Source organism: Aythya marila, assembly GCF_965140915.1.
Source record: "Aythya marila genome assembly, chromosome: 20".
NCBI classification, from domain to species: domain Eukaryota; kingdom Metazoa; phylum Chordata; class Aves; order Anseriformes; family Anatidae; genus Aythya; species Aythya marila.
Genome location: NC_139061.1, coordinates 3,468,556 through 3,486,289, shown reverse-complemented (window position 1 = coordinate 3,486,289; position 17,734 = coordinate 3,468,556). Strand labels below are relative to the sequence as shown.

General features: G+C 48.3%; 1 protein-coding gene across 1 annotated transcript in view; it reads left to right on the top strand.

The window, feature by feature from the left end:
• The first annotated feature begins 2,715 nt into the window (after positions 1-2,715).
• Positions 2,716-17,734, top strand: part of CLIP2 (CAP-Gly domain containing linker protein 2) — an 80,326-nt gene continuing 65,307 nt past the window's right edge. Inside the window, exon 1 of the mRNA XM_082776616.1 lies at positions 2,716-2,805. The gene's annotated coding sequence lies outside the window, so the exon portion shown is untranslated. The remainder of the gene's footprint in view (positions 2,806-17,734) is intronic.

Below are 17,734 nucleotides of genomic sequence, written 5' to 3'. Positions count from 1 at the left end.
TATCAGCACAGGGTTGTTTGTCTGCACGCAGCCCCTGTGAATAAACAAATGGTTATCAGGAAATAGCAGTGCCACTCTGCCCAAAGATGGGACCTCAACAGTTATTTTCATCCTGAAGCTTTGTTTGGGGAAAGCAGGGGCAGTGAAAGCTGAGTGGGGGAGCACTAGATGGAAAAGGCACAAATTCAAGCCTTTTCAAGAATTCAAGAATGGGTTCTGAGGTCACACCGCAGTGGATGGTCCTGGCTGATCTTTCCCTCTGCCTCTGAAAATTCCCCTGAGAAAGTTTAGTCAGAGAAGCAGGCTTGCCAAAATGACTCAAGGAAATGACTTAAGAGATCGGAAATTTTTCTAGTTTCATCTCATTAAAGCCAATAAGCTCGATTTTCCTCTCGGTCTTGCATCAGCGTTGCAGAGCCCGTGGGTGTGAGGGAAGCCTGACCCCGTGGTGCAGGCATGCTGCCTCGGGGAGTGTGCCATGCCTGGTGCCACGGCCTCTGGTGGTGGGATGCCCCAGGTCGCTACTGGGATGTAAATATGGTAGTCATCATGGTATATGGCTATTTGAACAAAGAAAGTATAGTAGGCATTATAATATATGGCTATATGAATGAAGATGCCTTGGGAGGACAGCGTTTTCAAGAAGAAAGCAGGCCCTGGGCAGCCTGCTCTAGTGGTTGGCAACCCTGCCTAGAGCAGGGGGGTTGAAACTAGATGATCTTTATGGTCCTTTTCAGTCCAGGCCATTCTATGATTCTATAAGAAAAAAGTGCTTTTAAGATTCAAGACTTCCACTTCAGAAACGCAGAGGCGATGAGCAACATGCCAGCTCTCAATGTCATGTGTCAGAGCTGGGCCTGGTCCTGCAGCAGTGCGAACTGGAGGGCAGGAAATGGCATCGAGCCATGGGCTACTGGCAGGCAAAATGTAACCCCAAACTTGCTGACCTTCTTTGTCGTAATGTAGACATAGAACTCTAAATTAAATGTTTACATGGAGGTTTTAGCAACAAGAACAAATTATAGAAGATAGAGCAGAAAATTGTGCAGTTGATCACAAATGACAAGGTTTAATTTCTGAGCAATACTAAATCTGAAATTCATCTGTAAACATGAAAGAGGATTTTTTTTTTTTTTTTTTTTCAAAACCGCTTTAAATTTACACTCCCCCTCCTTACAAAATTCCGGGCTGTGGGCAGCACTTCTCGTTGGTCCCTCTGGAGCTAGCAAAGGGTGGTCACCATCACCACTAGCATCGTGATAAGGGGAAACCCTCAGACCCGAGAATGTGAGCTGGCAGAGCTGGTGAGCCAGGGTTGAAGCCAGGTGAAGCTCCTTCTTCTGTTGGAGTCCAGAGCAGGACTCAAGAGGCACCTTCTCTTGCAGCTCCTTTCTCCTGGTGACACGCTGTCTCCCTAGGCAACTGCAGATTAGAGAGGAGACAAAACATCTTGCATCCAAAACCGCAAAGCACTGACTTGGGTTTGGATGTAGGAAAATACCAGGGAAGCGGAGCGAGCGAACAGTTGAAGCAGAGGCGTCGCTGTCGGGTGCTCCAGGTCCTATTTTTGGTTGGGACCAGCCATTTCGCTTTGCTTTGGCTTCCCCTCTGCGAGATGGAAAATGAGGCTGCTCACGGCTGGGTTGTCTTGCTGAGGCTGTCAGCTCTCATCTTCGGGATGATGCTCTCCTGACTTCTGCTGCTTCCCTGCTCTGCTGCCTGTGCCTCCTTCACATGCACTTCTGCCATGTTTTCCTGGGCTCTTTCTGGGGATACAGGGCAGAGTCAGGGCACCAAATTACAAGACCATTTCCAGGTGGGACCCTACTCCTCTGCCACATGGTTTGTGGCCTTCCACTGTAGTGTCTGATGTACAAAGTCTGGTGCTGCCCTTCAGGCGCTCCAAGGTGGCTGCAGAGCTCGTGATGTGCATTGCGTGGAGTCGTGGCTCTTGCACAAAGCTCTTTCTTTCCCGTCCAAGTTAAAGATTCAAGGTCAGGGACAGGCACTAGATAGGACCCAGCGCAGGGTGTTTCCACCTGATGTCAGCCCCGCTTTGGCTCTGGGAGTGAGCAGGAGGCGGTGAAGGACGAGTGATGCTCATTAGCTCAGCCCCCCCCTCTTCCTGCCATTGAATGAATGAGTTTCCACAGGCTGCAGGTGCTTTCACTTTGCAGTGTGAAAATCAGGGCTCTCCCATTTTTATTTATTTCCCCCCAGGAAGCACCTCCAGCCCTTCCTGCTCATCCTATTTGCGAGGATGTAAATTGGGGTGCGCTCAGCGCCCCTCCCTCCCGGAGCCCAGCCCCGCGGCCACGAGGGAAGGAGGGAGGGAGAGAGGAGACCGCATCCCTGCTGAGCCAGAGGTAGGCTCGGCCGCTATTATTCTTGTCCTTTCCCCTCCCATTTCTTTAGGGAAGGGCTGCAGGCAGAAAAGCTCTTATTTTCCTTTTTTCTTTAAATTTATTATTTTTCTATTTTTTCCTTTTTTTTTTTTTTTTTTTTTTATTATTATTATCGCTTATTTTTTCGGCTCGGAAGGGAGGGCTTCCCAGCCGGAGAGAGCCGAGCGAGCCCTCCGCCCGCTTCCCCGCAAGGGCGGCCTCCAGGAGGAGCCTCCCCTCCCGCCCTCCCGCTCCGTTTCCGCCGCCTCCGCGGCCCGGCAACCACAAAGATTTCGGCGGGGTGGGGAGGGGAGGGGAGGGGGGGGCGCGGCTCGGGGCCTTGCCGGGCCCCTCCGCGCCGGGATCGCTTCGGCTCCGCTCGGCTCGGTTCGGCCCCGCCCGGGAGGGGCTCGGCGGAGGGGTAAGGGGGGCACCGGGGGGGGGGGGGGGCTCGGTGGGGAGGGGGCGGCCGCGGCTCCCGCAACAAAGGCGGGGATGGACGGAGGGAGCCCAGGGTGGGTGGCGGCTCCTCGCCCTCAGGGTGGGGAGGGGAAGGCGCTGCCCTGCCTATGGGGTGGGTTTTTTGGGGGGAGGGCTCCCCCATCCTGGCTCTGCAGCCGCCACCCCCCCGAGGGGGGTACGCATGGGGTGGGGGGGGTGCGGGGTTACCTCAGGGGTGGGGGCACCCGAGGGGGTGCAGCACTGGGTGGCAGCGCTGTAGGGGGGTGGGGGGGGTCCCGGGGGTCTTTGGGGTTTGGGTCGTGGGGCTGGGAGCAGCCGGATCCACGGGGGGGGTCATCAGCAATTAGGGAGGTGGAGGTGGGGGTCATCAGCAATTAAGGAGGTGGAGGTAAGTGGGGGGGTAATCAGCAATCAACACTGAGCAAATTGGGGTTTGGAAATGGGAATTTTCTTTTGTCTCCGGGCAGCCTGGCTGCTTGCTGGGCTCCGTCCTCTCGCTGCCTTTTTGTTCTGAGCAGCCCAGGTACCGACACGATCCGAGTGCTGTGCTGAAGGAACGGACGCGGTGAGGTTTTTTTGTTCCCGCTGGTAGCGGAGATGTGCCCTTCAGCAGGCAAGGCCCAGCCAGGGGGCTGCTGGCATCCTCCTGAATGAATGAAGTGGGCAGGTCCTGAGCTTCTTGCGTCTCCTGGTAGGGAGCAGTGAGCGCCCTGCCTGGGGAAGCACCCAGGGATGGAGCAAGGGCTGGTGCTGGTACCTCGGAGCAGCCAGGCAGCTGCGGCTGTGCTGGGAAGCGCTGCAGACAAAGCACCGTGTCGGTGCTGATCTGTTCGGTGTCAGCCCCACAGGCCTGCCAGCCCCGGCTCAGAAACCCGTCCTGATGGGGTGGACGCTGAGTTTCATCAGCCCAGCCGTGTGTTGGTTAGGAGGGTTTCCTTGGGTGACTTGCATTTTGAGAAGGATTGGTCAGTGCGTGGGCAGTTTGGGGTGCCTGTCTGGGTCTGTTGGCTGTAGTCCTTCCAGCAGTGTTCCTGTGCCTTGTGGTGCTCTGACAGAGAGCCCTGTAATCAGCAGCCCCATCAGTCCCCCCTGGTCACTGCTGGTGTTGTGGTGCACGGCACAGCTGCCTGGCTTGTTCTTGAACTTGGGTCGCTCCAAGGGATTACCTGCCTGCTGTTAGAGCCTGCCAGGAGTGGGTCTGCACCGAGCGGCTGTGCTCTCATGAAGAGGTGTCGCTGCGTGCCAGAAATCACTGAGAGCACAGGGTTTCAAAACATGGCTCTGAGACAAGCCACGAGTTGAAATGTTAGCACTGGCCACTACAGGCATGTCAGGGAGAAGCGGTGCTGGATCCAGTTTATCATCTCAGGAGTGCTCGTGTGGGGGCCTGCCTTCAATTATGGGGAAAAACTGTGTGTTTTAAGGGATGCTCTTGGGGTACGTATGGACTGGATTATCTGCTGAGGCCGAGGGTTGGGATGTGCTTCTCTGACTTCCCACTGCCTCTGGCCTTGGAGGCTGCCGTAATTTATGCCAGCAAGTAGCGGTTCCCGGTGTGTTTCCTCTTTCTGCTTGTGCTCTTGCATTGGCAGAAGAAACGATGAAGAACCCAGAGGGGGATTTTCCAGTGCTGAGGGATGTGGCTGTGTAAGGGTGTGCGCCCCAGTTCTTCTTCCCTTGTGTTACTGGCTGGATAAAATGGGTAAGGGCATGGATTCCACCTCCTCCTTGAGGTTGCTGTTTTTAATTATGAAGACGCCTCCTCTGTACTTGAAACTCAGGCGGAAATGAATAAACCTCTCTTTTTTTGTCCTCATCAGGATTATGACAAAGCCGATATATAAGGCAGACTCCATCCCCCGGCTGCATGCTGTCGGTGCCGCTTTGCGGAGCGTGCACAATGCGTGGCGAGGTTTATGTGCTGGCTTCCAAAGCTCTGGGAAAGCCCAGGAATGGGTAGCTCGACCCCAGCACGACTTGTTGCTAACCTCTGGTAGAAACCGGTATAGACTTAGCTCAGAGAGCAGCTACAGTGATAGCTATTTTTTTCATAAATATGATTTATAAGTGTCTTGTGACCTGTTCTCCCCTCCATCTCCCAAGGGCTCTGAGCACAAGAACAATCAGGGAAGTTGCTGAGATGGGCCAAGAAAATGTTTTCTAGTGCTCTGATGCTGAGTTAGACGGCCAGCAATGTCTCTCTTGTTCTGTTATCACTGCTCTCCTGATATCCACAACAGAGTTTTGGGTCTTGGTTGGTTAGGAGAGCACCTTGGCTGATGTTACTGGGAATGGGGGACCCCAGTAAGACTGGGGCTTTGTAGTACTGGTCAGTTTCCTAAACCAGCCCAATGAGGTCAGTCGCTGAATGAAGGAGAAGGACTGTCAGAGGTCACTTGAGAAGCACGGGTAGGAGAAAGGAATTGGACATGGTGTTCCCGAGTCCTTCTCTAATGCTGCCTTCTCCATGCTCTGTCTTCTCTGTCCCACCTCAAAGCTCTCATCCTTGTGGCTGGTGCTGACAAACGCAGCAGCCACTCAGTGCATTGCTGCACAAAGGCTCTCTCTGCCGTACCACCACGCTCTCAAAGCATTTCCTTGTGCTCAGCTGAGGGTACCCCACATGCCATGTTTCTGTGTTGTACTTTGTTAGCTGTGGTGATAAATGGGGCAAATCAAATTTGCTTCCTTCATATTCGGCTTTAATTTCTTGCTCTTATTACTGTGCAGTGGCTCTTGCTGTAGCTACCAGTGGGAAAAATGACTTCATTGCATGTGACTTTGAGTCTGGCACCTCAAAGTAATACTTACTGCTATTCCTGAAAAAAACAAAGAAACCTCATTTAAAAAGGAAAAAAGGCAGTATTTCTGCATCAGGCTTTCTGGAGCCCGTTCCCATGCTGTGGCACTCTTTTTGTCTTTCTAAATGAGTGTCTATAAAATAAGCTGTGGCTGTTTCAGCAAGAGCATAAGCAAAGAAAGATGTGTGAAGAAATAAAACGAAGCATTGTCGTGTTTTGTTATCGCAGTTTCAATTTTTATTTTACTTCAGAGTGATGCAATGAAATACAGTGTTGACTTGGATCAGAGCTGAAATTGCTTGCTACTTTCCATTCAGTGATGTATTTTTATTATGCTAAGCCTTACCTGCCTAAGTGGTTGTAGGGAGACGTGGTAGAGGCTAGGGAAATGTTTTTCTGGGGGTTGAGCCAGCAGTACGTCCCCTTCTCCCCATCCCTATCTGTGCTGAAGCACAAAGGGAGCTTGCAGTTTGCTTGTTTTGTTTGCAGAGTTAATGTTCTGAACTCTAATGTTGGCTCTCTCGATGACCCCGCTTGTGCCTGGGAAAGTCAACTGATTATTTTTAAAATGTATTTATACTCTGTGTCTGTAAACTAACACTTCAGAAAGACTTCCCAAGTCTTTTGATGTGCTGGATGCTAAGAGAGAATGGTGTCCAACAGAGCTGCGTTCATCTCTGCTGATGCAGTTTTTTGAGTGATCTTGGGGAAAATCTTTTCCATCTCTGTATCAATTTGTCCCAGGTGCAAAATAGGTGGTGTAATTCTCACCTCCTTTGAAGACTGTGAATGAAAAGCTCTGTGGATGTTGGGTATTTTGAATATTTTGGACCTTGGAGCTTAGGTGCTTTTCAGCTGTGCTTCCCCACTCAACTCATTTAAAGATAAGACAAAAAAAATATATATATTGCTGGTGCCAGAGCTCTTGGTCAAAAGGAATGCTGTTTTCTTTTAGCGAACAACTTGTGTAGGGATACTAGGGAAGGAATTCACAAAACTTTGGGGTGGCAGAAACATTGAGAGGTAATCATCCATCTGTCTGTTCCGGGTCTTCATTGCTGGCATTCAGGATAGGGGTTTGAAGTTGTTTGTATGTATGTGTGTGTGTATATTTATATGTATTTCTTTGTTGTGGGCATTGAGGGAGGTTTTACAGCCTCTGTGGACAGTCTAGCTCAGCCTGAAGTAACGTTGTAGCTGGAGCTGTGGAGTGTGCATCTTTCCCTTTTAGGTTGCTGTCATTGTCACTGCTGTTTGTACAAAGGACCTGTACCAAGGTGTTTAGTCAACGCAACCAGCACAACTTCTTTCGCAACGTGTCTGGGAGAAGGCTTCCAAGCCAGTGCACATGCTTCTGCCATAATCACCGACAGAGGCTTTCTCTGGCTGATCTGTTCTTCTTCTCTCTTTGACATGCTCATCTCCCCTTTGTTTGTTGCATCATGCTCTGAAAACTTCTGTGTCCGCCAATTAGTGCTGGAAACTCTTCAGCAATCCCCGGCAGCTGCCTGCTGAAACAAACTGCGCTTTCCCATCCCTTGCAAACCCTCCCCTTCGTGACCTGCAGGCACATCCCCTGGCTGCTGAGACAAACCTCCCTAGGAGAGGAGGCCTCTCTTGGAAGATACGGGGAGGCAGCTGCATCATGAGACATATTTTGTGGGTTTTTTAGCCTCATATTTGCCTGTGTGCGATACTGCCTCATTGGCTCTTGTCGGCCCCCTGCATGAAGCCTGTCCTGGTGATTAAAGCCTGCTCCTTTGCTATATTTAGCTTATAACTATTTGTTTTATAACACCGAGGTCCTTGACATGCAAACTGGAGTAGGTCAATCTGTAACCTTGAGGAAGTACTTCTATTTCTCTGGATGTGTGCTTCCCAGCTGGAAAACTTGGGATGTTCTAGCTGGTGATCAATCCACCACCATTCCTAATGGAGATATAACGTTTTACAATAGGGCACAAGTATTTCCCAGCCTGGAATGATAGCATGCTTCTGCCTTTTTGTGCTTCATCATGTCTTCTGCTCAAGTGAGCCTGCTTAGTCCCATGCTGTCAGTACTTCCCAGATCCAGGTGCCCAATATGAGATGGAATCGTAGTGCCTTGTAGGCTGCACTGCCTGTGCATTCCCCTTGAAGCATGATGAGAAATACCTTGACCAAGAGCATGGAGGAAGAGATCTCTGAATCCCCGAGATTAAACCACCGCAATGTGGCAGTTTATTTGCTCTCTGGAGGAATATAATGTTGGGTGTTGTGAGCATCTAAATCAGGAATAAGAAAGTAGGTCTGTACTTGAGAGAAGACATGGGAAGCATGCTCTGTTTCTTGTGTTTGCAGCCTTGTGTGTGTGTAACAGCCCAAAGGAGCAAAGGCTGCTGGATTGCTGGAATTAGAGCTCTTGTGTGACTGCTGCTGGCCTCTTGCAGAGAGGCTACTCGGATGTCTGCTGAAGGGGCAGGTTTGTGTGGAGTGCGCTGCTGAGATGGGAAGGTGATGTTTTGCCTTATCCAGTTCATCTTTTACATGTCTATTTGCGTAGGCTTTTACTGGGATGTATGAAGGAGCTTTTTGAACTTGCTAAATCTGTTGCATAGGAAAAAATCTATATTTAAATGTGTATGTGTTCCAGTAAAGGATACTGGCAGTGCCTCTTGTGAGCTTAATCTTGATGCATCTGAAGCATTTTCAAGCATGTTTCTTCCCTTGGCCCCCCTTATCTCTGAATCCCCCCCTCCCAAACACGTTGGCTCGGCAGTAGGAGGGTGTGGGAGCACTTCCAGCACGCTAACGTGGCAATGTCAGTCAGATGGGTGCTTTTGGGAGATGATATGGTTCAGGTTTGTACAACGCTATGATAGTTCCTGCCTTAGGGTGGCAGAAACTTATCTATTGCCTTGCTAGAAGAGGTGACAGCTCAGTTCTTGATCTTCCTTTTTGTTTAAGACCGGATCAGTCTGCATTAGAGACGTGGTGACAACGCTCTGCATTACAGCATACTCAGGCTGTTGCCTGCAACCGCTCTGTGCTTGCTTGGCTAGATAAGATTATATCTTGGCCTCCTTGGAAAATCATGCTTGTGGTCTTGCTTGCATTAGAGGGGAGATGAACGACCCTTGTGGTATGTAAACAACCCATTTCTGTAAGCAGTGGAGGAGCAGCTGGAGGTGTGTGGTGGCTCTGTGGAGCTCCAAGCAGAGCGTGCGGTGCTGCAGGACCCAGGAGCTGCTCTGTCTGTCCTGCCTACCTGTATCCAGCCTGGGTGCCCCCTGTATTTCATCTCGAGACAGGTTAGATCCCATTTTAGCACTGATCCATCTAGCCAGCCCCGTTCCTTTTGGCTGCTGGCATCCATCCCTCACACACTGCTGTACATCCTATGGTGCTGCTGTGGTTCGTGTGTGTGGCTCAGTACCCGAAGGCATTGAGCTGTAGGATCACCTTCTCTCTGTGTGGTATGATCTGAAGTAAGTGGCTGCCTCTGCGAGGCAAATCGCAAGGTGCAGGAGAAAGGAACCACAAGGCAGAAGGTGATAGTGTAACGTGACTGATAAGGATGCTACTTGATCCAACTTGCCAAAGTGATTATGATTTGAGGTCATTCATAGGGACACAATTTGAATAAGAGATGTGTTTCCACTTGTGTTAAGTAGTTTGTGAGCTGTCTAAACTCCTAGTGCCTTTCTGTTGGGGTTCTGGGTGGTAAAGGAGGAAACTCTGAGTAATGCAAACGTTATAGGTTCCTGGCCTCCCTGTCTCCACCACTGGTTTTGGGGGGAGTTGCGTAGCTGTGCTGGTGTCAGCTGTGGCACAGGGAAGCTGCAGTATTTGTAGATGCTCAGGTGAAATCAACAATTAGTGCATGTGGCTGGGGGTCACCTCCTTCAGTGGGAGGCTGAGGGTGGGCTGGTGAACAAGCAGGGAGGAGGAGAAGGGTGCTGCAGGGAACTACACAGTGATGGAAAGTGGGGGTGCTCAATGGCAAGCAGGATGCTTGAGTGCAAGTGGAGGAAACGGGGCTTACACGGTGCTTCAGAGGGAAAGAAGGGTTTGGCTTCTCCATAGCATCTTTGGTTTGGTGACTTCAGATCCCTCTATGTATCAGTGGTGTAGCTCTTCTGGTTACAAGCTTGGTACTGTTGTTGTCACCCTTTGTATTTCAAGGAGCCTGCTAACCCCTCTGGCAGAAGAGAAGGGGAGCCCTGGCTGTCAGTGCTGCATGTCGTCCACCAGGCAATGCTTTGTATTTCCTTTCTATCACACCTCCTGCTGCACCAGCTTACTGTCAAGGGTCACAGTGTGAGGATGGGTTAGTTGTTCCTTCTGCTTTTGGGAACAGTTGCTGTGTTTGAAGGAAGGAGACTGTTAGCTTTCAGTGTGTGGCACAAACTGTCTGAGGCCTGGTGAGACATCATCTGGGATGCAGGCTGCATTTTGGGTGCCTGTGTTTATAACAGACTGACTTCAAGTGATGCAGGTCTAGAGAAGGTCTGTTGAGATGAATGAGAAAATGGTGAGTGTCATCTCAGGACCTCTCAAAAGAGAGCTTTGCTCTTTCAAAATGGCATGGTGAGGGCCGAGAAAGCTCAAAGCCATCTCATGGGTGTTGGATGCATTGGAAGAGTCGGTGTTGCACAAAGGGCAGAGTAGGTACTTGGGCAGAAAGTAGGCTTGAATAAATCTGGCCTACCAAAATCCAGCCAGCAGAGGCTAAAACTAACACCACAGAACTGCAGGAATTAAAGCCTTGTAAGGTAGCTTTATAACTAAAGGAAAGGGTTTGCATCAGGTGCAGGATGGACTCCTTCCCAGCCTTCATCCCTGCCTGAAGTTTCCCCACCCTGTGTAGTGACAGGGCCAATTTTTGCTTTTTGGGGCTCTTCTGGGAGGACTACCATAATAAATGTTGCACCTACAGTAGCAGCGCCCTGGGGCAGGGCTTTGCTCTTGTTCTTGCTACAACAACCAGGTCTCCTCTGCATGCTGAAGGGCATTAAATGTGTCACTGCATTAACACCATGCACTTGAGGTGTGTTTGTGGGGGAATATGAACATCTGGGGCAGCATCAGTGGAGCACAGCAGAGTATTTGGTGGTAAGCACAGCATGTCCCAAGGGGAATGCTGTCTGTCACACCAGAAATGTTGTGCTCTGCTCCTATTTTCTCTGTTTTCTTTAAACTTGCCGATAATTTGGTCAAAACTGGTACAGCAACGCTGCCATCAGACAGGCTGTCATAACACCACGATGAAAAGGAAAACAAAATTTCAGTTTCAAAGAACTTCAGTGTGCGCAGGGAAAGAAGGAACTAGCAAGACTGGCTGCTTTCTATTTTCAGCTCTTTGTTGCACCAGCCTTTCAGTTGCACTGTACAAACCAGGGCTGGCCTGCAAAAAAATAAAACTTGCTTGCAGGTGCAGGTCATAAAAAAGGGGGAGAAATCAGGGAGGGAGAGACCTGGGCCTGGTTTTGTTTCATAATCAAAGTCCTGGGCAGAGGTTAGATTACCGAAGTGCACAAATCAAACTCTGTGTGTAAAGCCAAGTTCCTGTGAATAATAGATGAAGTGCCAGGGTGAACTTTAATGCTGCATTAAATCAAGGACTCAACAGCCAGGAAATTCCAAAAGTTCAGCTCCTTCTGCAGCTTCGCGAAGGGTGCGTGGCAGGGCTGAGTTACAGTAGGGCTCATATTTAATTGCAGAAATGGTTTCTCTGGTAGTAAAATGCCAAGCTATTATAATGGACTATGTTTATCATGTGTCATTGCCTTCCTTGCACTGTCTGCTCTTCTGGTTTTGTCTTTTTTTTTCCTCCCAGACACTGCTTATGTCAGATAACAAACACTGCCTGTGCGTAGAGAACTTGGATTTTGATGAAGCCCCTTGAATTGCATGGGAACCTTTCCGCTGAGTAGAGTAGCTCCTGGATCAAATCTGAATGGGTCTGTTACCAAGTCTGTCCTTGGAGGGTAACAGTTCTGAAATCTCCATGTCTTTTCTGTTCCCCTCCCATGGGAGCTGTGCAGTTTTGGTGTCATGCCCCTGTTGATTTCTGCAGGGACACTGTCCCCTGCCTCCAGGGCTTAATGCCAGGGAGCAGAAACCCATTTAGTTCCAAGCCCTTCCCTGGGATTTTTTTCCCATAAATCAGGGATAGTTTTGCTCTGCAATTAGTTCAGAATTGTTGCTATCTACAGTATCACTCTTCAGTAGGCGTTTTGCCAGCGTGGGGAGTGTGAGCTCATCAGCAAGCCCATAATTACTCCCCACTTTGTTTAGGATGCCTTCCTTCAGTGTCCTTTGTTTTCTCCCACTTTGCCTCAGGTTTTACATTGTGGTTTTTAGTTATAGAATGCAGGGGGTGCTTTTGTGCGTTCTTCCTTTAATAGCCTTTGTTTTATGCCAAAATAATTGAGTGAGTCTCTCCTAACGGTTGGAACTGGTTTTAGGGCTTTAAATAAAAGGCCTCTAGGCTTTCCCTTTGTGTTCTGTGCAAATTATTATAAAATCTGAGTGAGGAAGAAAACTCAGCACAGGCTTTTTTAGAGGTTAATCTTTGGGAGATGTACGGGAAACTGCATAGTGACAGCAGAGCTTTCTGGATGAGGAACCCGTGTGAGTTCTTAAACTGTAAGCAGAAAAACTGATGGCTGGCAGAGGGTACTGGGATCCCTTGTTTTTTTTCCCAGTATGTAACTGATGGCAGTGCACTGATTTTGTTCCTGAAGTGCTCTGATTGGTTCCTCTAAGGGAGAAGGAAATGTTTTCTTGGGAGAGGAGTCCGACCTTAATTAAGAATGAGGTCTCTTATTTCCTCTATGCTTCAATTAAATGAAAGGATTTAATCCTAATCTGACATGTGCTTCAGAAATAGTTTGCTGATTGCTTGTCAGAAGAGTAACTAATCAGGAAAGTGAGAAGGGATGGGATGATTACCTTCGATCAGGTGGAGCATCTTAAGGAATTAAAAGATAAAAATTGCCCTTTCTTCTCAGCATAAGCTTTTTCCCTACTAGCAAAGCTGCACTTTGGCTTTATCAGATCATCATCTCTATGTTGACTGGATTCATTTCCTGTCCTTTTTGCAGAAGAGTGAATGGTTTAAGTCCTGGCCTTTGGATTTTGCTTTCAAGGCATATTTCTCTTCTTAAATCCCCAGCCTGTCTCTGCAGCCTGGCCTGTGCTGTCAGGGTCGTGAGCCTAGGGCACCAAATCTTAGCCCACACTTGCCTGTGGCATACAGTCAGTTGGGCAGTAACGTGTCCTTGAGTAACCACTCTAGGAGCTTGAGCTTTGTTACATCTCACTCTTCTCAGGGGAATGGTGTGCAGAAAAGCATGAAGACATGAAATGGATGCAACCAAAATGCTCAGAAACAAGAAATGAAATAACTTTATATAACTTAATATAAGGTACCAGTGCCTTCAGGCCAGCAGAGCTTTATTTTATAAGGTCTAATAAATGAATGCAAACTGACACAGAAAGCTTTTTGCCTTTATCTTGTGTGCTTATTGTTGGAGTGCATGAAGAGCTCCTGCAGTTATCAGCAGACCCAATCTGTCTGCAGCAGTTGGTTTTCAGGGATATGTTGGGCTCCGGATACTGTTTTCAATATTCACAGTGGCTGATGCTGAAGGTTTCTACAACCAGTAATGCTGTGATCAAACCCAGAAATGTATTGAAGGCTTTGTACTCTTTTTTGAAATACTAAGCCAGAACCTGGGCAGAAAACTAGGTCCCTTTGTTTAACTCTCCTGAATATACGTGCAAAGGATGAGTCCAAACCAGAGTGCTGTTGGACTCCGCTACGCATTGTGTGGCAGCATGTGGGATTGTTTTTCCTTCCTGTAGAGGATGGGGATTTACCTTGTAATCATAAAATACAGTTTCCATTTCTCCATATGGAGTCGCTGTTATTACATTGTCAGAGCAGCTGCGGACAGAATTCCTGGACTTTCCAATCTTTGTGTCCCTTATTAATGTAAGGGTCTCTGTAAATTCAGCCACACCACCACGTCATTTTATAGTAGCCCTGGAAATGGCTGAAACTCTTCTTGTGTTCTCTCTACTTGCAGACGTGCTCCCGTAGGGCTGCATGTGAAAACCCTGGTGTTCCTCATCCTCAGCATGCATGAGGAAAGCTGGCTTAGTGTTTTAAATGAGGGCACAAACAATTGCATCACAAAATACTATCTTAGATGGGAGTAGGTAAAAACAGGAAGACGTTATTGTGCAAGCCTTTTTCTGTCCAAATAGCTGTATTTTAAGACACTGATTCAGGATTGAGCATGAGTCAAGATTGTTTTTAAGCAAAAGTGTTTTACTGCTGCTCTGCAGTGTCTTTGCCTGTCATTAACCCTCCATGCGGTGTGACAACCTTGCTTTCCTTCAGTCTGCTAACTAGGTATTTCATCTTTTTTATGGGTCCTGGTCCTGACAAGGTGTCTGTGTGACTGACTGAAAACTTAAATTCATATGCAGTAAGTGAAATCTTACAAATTTAGAAAATTAGAAACCTAAATTTTGGCACTTAGGCTTTTGGCCAAATATTTAATTAAAAAAACAACTCCATATTTCTCTACAAAATGTTGTAAACACTCATCTATTTAAGCAGTGCTCACCTACAGTCAGTCTGAGCTCCACGTGGGCCTGCTTTCAGAACGGAGCCCCAGTGCCTCGCCTAGGGTTTTGTGTTGGGCAAACACTTCTGGATCCATCCAGAAGGAAGCACCAGGCACAGGATGGGATTCAGGCCAACTCAGACTGGTGTCTGGAAACTTGTTCCTGTGTTTTGCAGTTGTTTCATTCAATATGGTGAGGTGAACAGATCCTTAGGCTGTCATTTGCCCATGAGGGTTTCCTTTTAGGGAGTGCATTGAATCTGGGGCATGCTTTGTTGGTTTCCCATCTTGAATTGGATGGTATTGCATGTGGCAAGGAGATATCCGTGTGCCTCGTTGAGGGTAGGAGGGATAGATGAAGGAGAGAAATTATGGACAAACTATTGCCAAAACTGACAAAGGCTTTTGCTTCTAACCCCTGTTTTGTTATTCCTCTACCCTATTTGAGGAGTAGTTGATGTCTAAAAACCTCCAATTGCTTTTCTGTTTTTGTGTGCTGTCCTGATGCTGGCCGGTTTTGTGGAGACTTTATGTATCCAGACATATTACTTCTGGTGAAAGGTATTTTCTTGAGGCCTTCCTGTACTTAGCTGAGAGCTGTTCTCCAGTTTGAATCTGAGCCTAGGTGACTCAGATTTGGCTGTCCCCTTTTCTGATGGAAGGATGGGGAACAGAATGTTTTGGTCATTTGAAGCAGGCTTTCATATTGTGCATTCCTGGGATGTTTTTCTTGGTTGTGGGAACACACAGAGCCATTCATCCTGGTATGAAAAGATTGTAGGAAGAATCTAGCACAGATCTAGAAGATCTTTGTAGTCCGCCTCATCTTTGAAGAAGATGAAGAAAAACAGCGTAAGCTGAGCTGACGGCCCTGGAGTCTCCACAGGAACAGTTGGCTTTTTTTAACCTTGTGTCAGGAGAAAGTCCCATTTCCATGAAGTTATATTGGAATAGTAAACTTAGGGCTTCTGTTGGTAATGTAAGGAATAGGGAAGAAAAGACGGCTTGTTGCTTATGTCATGTGCATCAGTGCATTTGTGTGTGCTCAGCTTCTGCTGCTGGAGGCAGATCTTTCAGGATACCATTAACAGAGCCTGGTGGGATGCTGTGGATATAATCCAGGAGCTCAGAGCAAGTTGTAGTCTCTAATGGAGCAGGACAGTGCCCTGTGGAGGTACTGGCCTACGTCCCAGGCCTAGGATATTTCTGCAGCCTGAAAGCTGCACTGTGGGACTTGGCTGGCTGGGGGCAGCGCTGCCCTGGGTGGTGAAGATGAGCTAACAGTGTAATTTGGAAGAGCCCCATGCCCAGATTTCATGGCTTCCTGAAAATCTGCTCATATATTTATGTGTAGAAGTGTGTGTGGAGAGAAATAGGGCTGGAGAGGGAATATCTGTGCATAGCAGTGTGTGTAGACTGGAAAATGTCCATCCTCATTTCCCTGTGTGATAGTGTGAGCATGCAGGTGTACCTCATAACCTACATACCCTGTTTCCTGGCTACAGCTACTGGAGATTGGAAGGCAACTTCTAGACGTGTGAGTTAACCACATTTAACCCACATCAGACTCCTACAAACCGATACTCTGTCTGAACCGACAGGCATTGAGCATAACCAGGCCCAGGGTATTGGGTGCGATGCAGGCTGACGCTTCGGATGCTCCTTGAATTTGGTGTGTGGCATGGAGCCCCAGTGAGTACAGACGTGCACTATCGTGGTGACTGTATGGTGGAATAAAAGAGGCTCTCTGCTCGGAGGGTGGTGTAATTAGCAGCCTGTGGAGTTCATTTGTTTTTCAGCATCAGTCTGTTGAAAGCAAATGTGTTTGCTTAAACGTTTCTGGCAGAATTTTTCATGCCGTGGGAATGCACTTCCTCTTATTTCTCTCCCCCTTGCATAAAAATAAAATCCAGTCATCCTGAGAAGGAGCAGAACAATATCCGGTGACTTGTGTGGCCAGCTGGGATAATCAGGGACGTCAGGGATGATGACGGATGGAGGGAGAATGAACTGAATCAAGTTCCCATCTCTTCATAGAAAAGGAGTAGAATAGAGGAACAGCTAAATTCACTATCTTCCTAAAGTTTGTGTGCTACAAAACTAATGTGTTAAGGCTCTTCCTCTAAAAGGCTGCAAAAACTAAGATTTTTTTTTTTTTATTCCTGTCTCACTTTCCTGATTAAATTTCTTCCCTACAGCTGTTCTATCCTTCCCCCCATCTATATTCCTGGCTGTGGATAAAACTAGGGGCTAGTTGAATGTGGGAGATGCAGCATCCCTAGCCTTCTTACTCCAAACACAGCACCAAACCCCATAACTGGAAGGTTATGAGGCAATGAGATGTGTAAAGCAGGGGTGAGGCTGTATTGTGAAGAGAGCAATACCTTCAGTCAGAGGTGGTGGAGGTGGGCGAGATCTCTTGGTAGAGCACATCACCCTTCATAACGATCAGAGCTTCTCACCCCCAGGTTCTGTTACATATTTATCTCCTTATTTCATACTAAATTGAGCTGGGGACTGCAGGCAGCCTCGTGTGCAGCTCTGTGGCAGCACCTGGGCCTGGCTGGCTCAGTGGCATCTTCCTTAACACAAGCTGCTTGCTCTTGGCCGTTGTTTCTGATCTGTTTGGATCCTCTCAGCACCCAAGCAGCCCTGATTCCTGTGTAAGCTGAATATTCCCAAGTTGGTGCAGTCTGGAGGTGCCTGAAGCCACCCCAGGTTTTGAACGTCCATTGTGGGGGGCATGAGGAAGAGATGGGGCCTGATCCCTTGGGTTTTTGCACAGGGTCCCTCCCTGGTCTCTCTACTCCTGATTCTTCCCTTCTTTGTCTCTTCAAGCTGCTGCTACATGACTGTTATTGCAGAAACACTCTGGTGTCTCGGTTTTGTGAGCGCTCAGGAATAGTTTTGGAATTCTCCTTGTGGTTTCTCCTCCCCTGTGTCTGCCTGCAGCTTTCCCTGGAGCCCTGCCAGCCCCCTCGCTCAGACCCGGCCTGCCCTGAAGTCCTTACTCATGCCTTAATCACTTCCCGGCCCTGCTATTGCAAACCCCCCTCACAGCATCTGCAAGTCCTTGCTACGTCAGCAATGTCTCAGAAGCTGCATGCATGGGTCTGCCTCCTTCCTTGGCCTAGGCAGCAGGCCTGGGTGTCCCCTGCCTTCGGGCTGCTCCCTGTGCTCTCTCCTTGCAATTCCCTCTGCTTTTGCTGCTGCCCCAGCTCCCTTTTCTGTGCCGCCTTCTTCTGTCCATGTTTCAGCCTGCTTAGTCAGGGAACCTGAACTTCCTTTTTGCTGATAGTTTCAATTTTGTGATTGTTTTTCTTTATCCTTTTTAGGAATGTGTTTTTTCATTTTTCAGTAGCCTAGTCATTTCCTTTATTTTTATTATTTTTTTTTCCTTTTTTTCATCACCCAACTTTTTGCTTGAGGAGTTGTGTGCTTATTAATGCTATGTGCATTTTGAGGT